Raw genomic sequence first — 7039 nt, 5'->3', positions numbered from 1 at the left:
ATTTCTGGGACTTAGCGTATTTTTCAAAACTATTAATGGAAATTAAACTATAAATGGGTCACAAGCTAGGCGTTGCTCAGTAGCTTTTGGCGCCACATGGAGGAAGTATTCGAGTTCAGATTTCTGGGACTTAGCGTATTTTTCAATCATATTAAACCGAATCAAACATAAAAATGATGAAACCTACACGACGTTCCTAGGTTATGGACGAAAAGTGACGATTTAGTGCCGGTCAGGATAGCCGTGCACCAAAATTGTGTACCGATCAGGGAAAGTACAACACGGAGGGCGCAGCCCGAGCGTACGCGTTCATGGATGTCCATGTTGGTACAAGTTGCCGGTCAGGATAGCCGTGCACCAAAATTGTGTACCGATCAGGGAAAGTACACTACGTTCCTATGACTTGGGTGAAAAGTGTTGATAAAGTGCCGGATAGGATAGACGGTGGCTTATCGTACACATCACAAACAAAAACCCCTTAGTGAGCAGTAGCAAGTGTCGATGGAACAAAGCGAAGGCAATACAAACTGATCAAGTACAATAAAGAACGCTACGTACTAGGACTTCTGTCCAAGAATGGTGTCCGCGACGGGAGGGCAATGGTCGAGCAAGCAGGTTTCCCTAGTAAACCTTGTATGGTAAACATACCCAAGCGTGTCCGTATGCACGCAACGATAGTCACGAACGGGCACATACCTAGGGAAAGTACTCTACGTACTAGGACTTCTGTCCAAGAATGGTGTCCGCGACGGGAGGGCAATGGTCGAGCAAGCAGGTTTCCCTAGTAAACCTTGTATGGTAAACATACCCAAGCGTGTCCGTATGCACGCAACGATAGTCACGAACGGGCACATACCTAGGGAAAGTACTCTACGTACTAGGACTTCTGTCCAAGAATGGTGTCCGCGACGGGAGGGCAATGGTCGAGCAAGCAGGTTTCCCTAGTAAACCTTGTATGGTAAACATACCCAAGCGTGTCCGTATGCACGCAACGATAGTCACGAACGGGCACATACCTAGGGAAAGTACTCTACGTACTAGGACTTCTGTCCAAGAATGGTGTCCGCGACGGGAGGGCAATGGTCGAGCAAGCAGGTTTCCCTAGTAAACCTTGTATGGTAAACATACCCAAGCGTGTCCGTATGCACGCAACGATAGTCACGAACGGGCACATACCTAGGGAAAGTACTCTACGTACTAGGACTTCTGTCCAAGAATGGTGTCCGCGACGGGAGGGCAATGGTCGAGCAAGCAGGTTTCCCTAGTAAACCTTGTATGGTAAACATACCCAAGCGTGTCCGTATGCACGCAACGATAGTCACGAACGGGCACATACCTAGGGAAAGTACTCTACGTACTAGGACTTCTGTCCAAGAATGGTGTCCGCGACGGGAGGGCAATGGTCGAGCAAGCAGGTTTCCCTAGTAAACCTTGTATGGTAAACATACCCAAGCGTGTCCGTATGCACGCAACGATAGTCACGAACGGGCACATACCTAGGGAAAGTACTCTACGTACTAGGACTTCTGTCCAAGAATGGTGTCCGCGACGGGAGGGCAATGGTCGAGCAAGCAGGTTTCCCTAGTAAACCTTGTATGGTAAACATACCCAAGCGTGTCCGTATGCACGCAACGATAGTCACGAACGGGCACATACCTAGGGAAAGTACTCTACGTACTAGGACTTCTGTCCAAGAATGGTGTCCGCGACGGGAGGGCAATGGTCGAGCAAGCAGGTTTCCCTAGTAAACCTTGTATGGTAAACATACCCAAGCGTGTCCGTATGCACGCAACGATAGTCACGAACGGGCACATACCTAGGGAAAGTACTCTACGTACTAGGACTTCTGTCCAAGAATGGTGTCCGCGACGGGAGGGCAATGGTCGAGCAAGCAGGTTTCCCTAGTAAACCTTGTATGGTAAACATACCCAAGCGTGTCCGTATGCACGCAACGATAGTCACGAACGGGCACATACCTAGGGAAAGTACTCTACGTACTAGGACTTCTGTCCAAGAATGGTGTCCGCGACGGGAGGGCAATGGTCGAGCAAGCAGGTTTCCCTAGTAAACCTTGTATGGTAAACATACCCAAGCGTGTCCGTATGCACGCAACGATAGTCACGAACGGGCACATACCTAGGGAAAGTACTCTACGTACTAGGACTTCTGTCCAAGAATGGTGTCCGCGACGGGAGGGCAATGGTCGAGCAAGCAGGTTTCCCTAGTAAACCTTGTATGGTAAACATACCCAAGCGTGTCCGTATGCACGCAACGATAGTCACGAACGGGCACATACCTAGGGAAAGTACTCTACGTACTAGGACTTCTGTCCAAGAATGGTGTCCGCGACGGGAGGGCAATGGTCGAGCAAGCAGGTTTCCCTAGTAAACCTTGTATGGTAAACATACCCAAGCGTGTCCGTATGCACGCAACGATAGTCACGAACGGGCACATACCTAGGGAAAGTACTCTACGTACTAGGACTTCTGTCCAAGAATGGTGTCCGCGACGGGAGGGCAATGGTCGAGCAAGCAGGTTTCCCTAGTAAACCTTGTATGGTAAACATACCCAAGCGTGTCCGTATGCACGCAACGATAGTCACGAACGGGCACATACCTAGGGAAAGTACTCTACGTACTAGGACTTCTGTCCAAGAATGGTGTCCGCGACGGGAGGGCAATGGTCGAGCAAGCAGGTTTCCCTAGTAAACCTTGTATGGTAAACATACCCAAGCGTGTCCGTATGCACGCAACGATAGTCACGAACGGGCACATACCTAGGGAAAGTACTCTACGTACTAGGACTTCTGTCCAAGAATGGTGTCCGCGACGGTCGGGAAGCAGGTTACTTATCATGGCAAACAAGTTAAATAGCTACCTTGAAAGTTACTGTGGATGGAACAAAACGTGTGCCTAGAAGGTTTCCCTAGTAAACCTTGTATGGTAAACATACCCAAGCGTGTCCGTATGCACGCAACGATAGTCACGAACGGGCACATACCTAGGGAAAGTACTCTACGTACTAGGACTTCTGTCCAAGAATGGTGTCCGCGACGGGAGGGCAATGGTCGAGCAAGCAGGTTTCCCTAGTAAACCTTGTATGGTAAACATACCCAAGCGTGTCCGTATGCACGCAACGATAGTCACGAACGGGCACATACCTAGGGAAAGTACTCTACGTACTAGGACTTCTGTCCAAGAATGGTGTCCGCGACGGGAGGGCAATGGTCGAGCAAGCAGGTTTCCCTAGTAAACCTTGTATGGTAAACATACCCAAGCGTGTCCGTATGCACGCAACGATAGTCACGAACGGGCACATACCTAGGGAAAGTACTCTACGTACTAGGACTTCTGTCCAAGAATGGTGTCCGCGACGGGAGGGCAATGGTCGAGCAAGCAGGTTTCCCTAGTAAACCTTGTATGGTAAACATACCCAAGCGTGTCCGTATGCACGCAACGATAGTCACGAACGGGCACATACCTAGGGAAAGTACTCTACGTACTAGGACTTCTGTCCAAGAATGGTGTCCGCGACGGGAGGGCAATGGTCGAGCAAGCAGGTTTCCCTAGTAAACCTTGTATGGTAAACATACCCAAGCGTGTCCGTATGCACGCAACGATAGTCACGAACGGGCACATACCTAGGGAAAGTACTCTACGTACTAGGACTTCTGTCCAAGAATGGTGTCCGCGACGGGAGGGCAATGGTCGAGCAAGCAGGTTTCCCTAGTAAACCTTGTATGGTAAACATACCCAAGCGTGTCCGTATGCACGCAACGATAGTCACGAACGGGCACATACCTAGGGAAAGTACTCTACGTACTAGGACTTCTGTCCAAGAATGGTGTCCGCGACGGGAGGGCAATGGTCGAGCAAGCAGGTTTCCCTAGTAAACCTTGTATGGTAAACATACCCAAGCGTGTCCGTATGCACGCAACGATAGTCACGAACGGGCACATACCTAGGGAAAGTACTCTACGTACTAGGACTTCTGTCCAAGAATGGTGTCCGCGACGGTCGGGGAAGCAGGTTTCTTATCATGGCAAACAAGTTAAATAGCTACCTTAAGAGAACGAAAGTTACTGTGGATGGAACAAAACGTGTGCCTAGAATTCCTTCCTGGTTTCCCTAGTAAACCTTGTATGGTAAACATACCCAAGCGTGTCCGTATGCACGCAACGATAGTCACGAACGGGCACATACCTAGGGAAAGTACTCTACGTACTAGGACTTCTGTCCAAGAATGGTGTCCGCGACGGGAGGGCAATGGTCGAGCAAGCAGGTTTCCCTAGTAAACCTTGTATGGTAAACATACCCAAGCGTGTCCGTATGCACGCAACGATAGTCACGAACGGGCACATACCTAGGGAAAGTACTCTACGTACTAGGACTTCTGTCCAAGAATGGTGTCCGCGACGGGAGGGCAATGGTCGAGCAAGCAGGTTTCCCTAGTAAACCTTGTATGGTAAACATACCCAAGCGTGTCCGTATGCACGCAACGATAGTCACGAACGGGCACATACCTAGGGAAAGTACTCTACGTACTAGGACTTCTGTCCAAGAATGGTGTCCGCGACGGGAGGGCAATGGTCGAGCAAGCAGGTTTCCCTAGTAAACCTTGTATGGTAAACATACCCAAGCGTGTCCGTATGCACGCAACGATAGTCACGAACGGGCACATACCTAGGGAAAGTACTCTACGTACTAGGACTTCTGTCCAAGAATGGTGTCCGCGACGGGAGGGCAATGGTCGAGCAAGCAGGTTTCCCTAGTAAACCTTGTATGGTAAACATACCCAAGCGTGTCCGTATGCACGCAACGATAGTCACGAACGGGCACATACCTAGGGAAAGTACTCTACGTACTAGGACTTCTGTCCAAGAATGGTGTCCGCGACGGGAGGGCAATGGTCGAGCAAGCAGGTTTCCCTAGTAAACCTTGTATGGTAAACATACCCAAGCGTGTCCGTATGCACGCAACGATAGTCACGAACGGGCACATACCTAGGGAAAGTACTCTACGTACTAGGACTTCTGTCCAAGAATGGTGTCCGCGACGGGAGGGCAATGGTCGAGCAAGCAGGTTTCCCTAGTAAACCTTGTATGGTAAACATACCCAAGCGTGTCCGTATGCACGCAACGATAGTCACGAACGGGCACATACCTAGGGAAAGTACTCTACGTACTAGGACTTCTGTCCAAGAATGGTGTCCGCGACGGGAGGGCAATGGTCGAGCAAGCAGGTTTCCCTAGTAAACCTTGTATGGTAAACATACCCAAGCGTGTCCGTATGCACGCAACGATAGTCACGAACGGGCACATACCTAGGGAAAGTACTCTACGTACTAGGACTTCTGTCCAAGAATGGTGTCCGCGACGGGAGGGCAATGGTCGAGCAAGCAGGTTTCCCTAGTAAACCTTGTATGGTAAACATACCCAAGCGTGTCCGTATGCACGCAACGATAGTCACGAACGGGCACATACCTAGGGAAAGTACTCTACGTACTAGGACTTCTGTCCAAGAATGGTGTCCGCGACGGGAGGGCAATGGTCGAGCAAGCAGGTTTCCCTAGTAAACCTTGTATGGTAAACATACCCAAGCGTGTCCGTATGCACGCAACGATAGTCACGAACGGGCACATACCTAGGGAAAGTACTCTACGTACTAGGACTTCTGTCCAAGAATGGTGTCCGCGACGGGAGGGCAATGGTCGAGCAAGCAGGTTTCCCTAGTAAACCTTGTATGGTAAACATACCCAAGCGTGTCCGTATGCACGCAACGATAGTCACGAACGGGCACATACCTAGGGAAAGTACTCTACGTACTAGGACTTCTGTCCAAGAATGGTGTCCGCGACGGGAGGGCAATGGTCGAGCAAGCAGGTTTCCCTAGTAAACCTTGTATGGTAAACATACCCAAGCGTGTCCGTATGCACGCAACGATAGTCACGAACGGGCACATACCTAGGGAAAGTACTCTACGTACTAGGACTTCTGTCCAAGAATGGTGTCCGCGACGGGAGGGCAATGGTCGAGCAAGCAGGTTTCCCTAGTAAACCTTGTATGGTAAACATACCCAAGCGTGTCCGTATGCACGCAACGATAGTCACGAACGGGCACATACCTAGGGAAAGTACTCTACGTACTAGGACTTCTGTCCAAGAATGGTGTCCGCGACGGGAGGGCAATGGTCGAGCAAGCAGGTTTCCCTAGTAAACCTTGTATGGTAAACATACCCAAGCGTGTCCGTATGCACGCAACGATAGTCACGAACGGGCACATACCTAGGGAAAGTACTCTACGTACTAGGACTTCTGTCCAAGAATGGTGTCCGCGACGGTCGGGGCAGGGGCAAACAAGTTAAATAGCTACCTTAAGAGAACGAAAGTTACTGTGGATGGAACAAAAGCCAGGTTTCCCTAGTAAACCTTGTATGGTAAACATACCCAAGCGTGTCCGTATGCACGCAACGATAGTCACGAACGGGCACATACCTAGGGAAAGTACTCTACGTACTAGGACTTCTGTCCAAGAATGGTGTCCGCGACGGGAGGGCAATGGTCGAGCAAGCAGGTTTCCCTAGTAAACCTTGTATGGTAAACATACCCAAGCGTGTCCGTATGCACGCAACGATAGTCACGAACGGGCACATACCTAGGGAAAGTACTCTACGTACTAGGACTTCTGTCCAAGAATGGTGTCCGCGACGGGAGGGCAATGGTCGAGCAAGCAGGTTTCCCTAGTAAACCTTGTATGGTAAACATACCCAAGCGTGTCCGTATGCACGCAACGATAGTCACGAACGGGCACATACCTAGGGAAAGTACTCTACGTACTAGGACTTCTGTCCAAGAATGGTGTCCGCGACGGGAGGGCAATGGTCGAGCAAGCAGGTTTCCCTAGTAAACCTTGTATGGTAAACATACCCAAGCGTGTCCGTATGCACGCAACGATAGTCACGAACGGGCACATACCTAGGGAAAGTACTCTACGTACTAGGACTTCTGTCCAAGAATGGTGTCCGCGACGGGAGGGCAATGG

Source organism: Anopheles merus, unplaced genomic scaffold, assembly GCF_017562075.2.
Source record: "Anopheles merus strain MAF unplaced genomic scaffold, AmerM5.1 LNR4000511, whole genome shotgun sequence".
In the NCBI taxonomy this organism is placed as follows: domain Eukaryota; kingdom Metazoa; phylum Arthropoda; class Insecta; order Diptera; family Culicidae; genus Anopheles; species Anopheles merus.
This window is presented reverse-complemented; position numbering follows the sequence as displayed.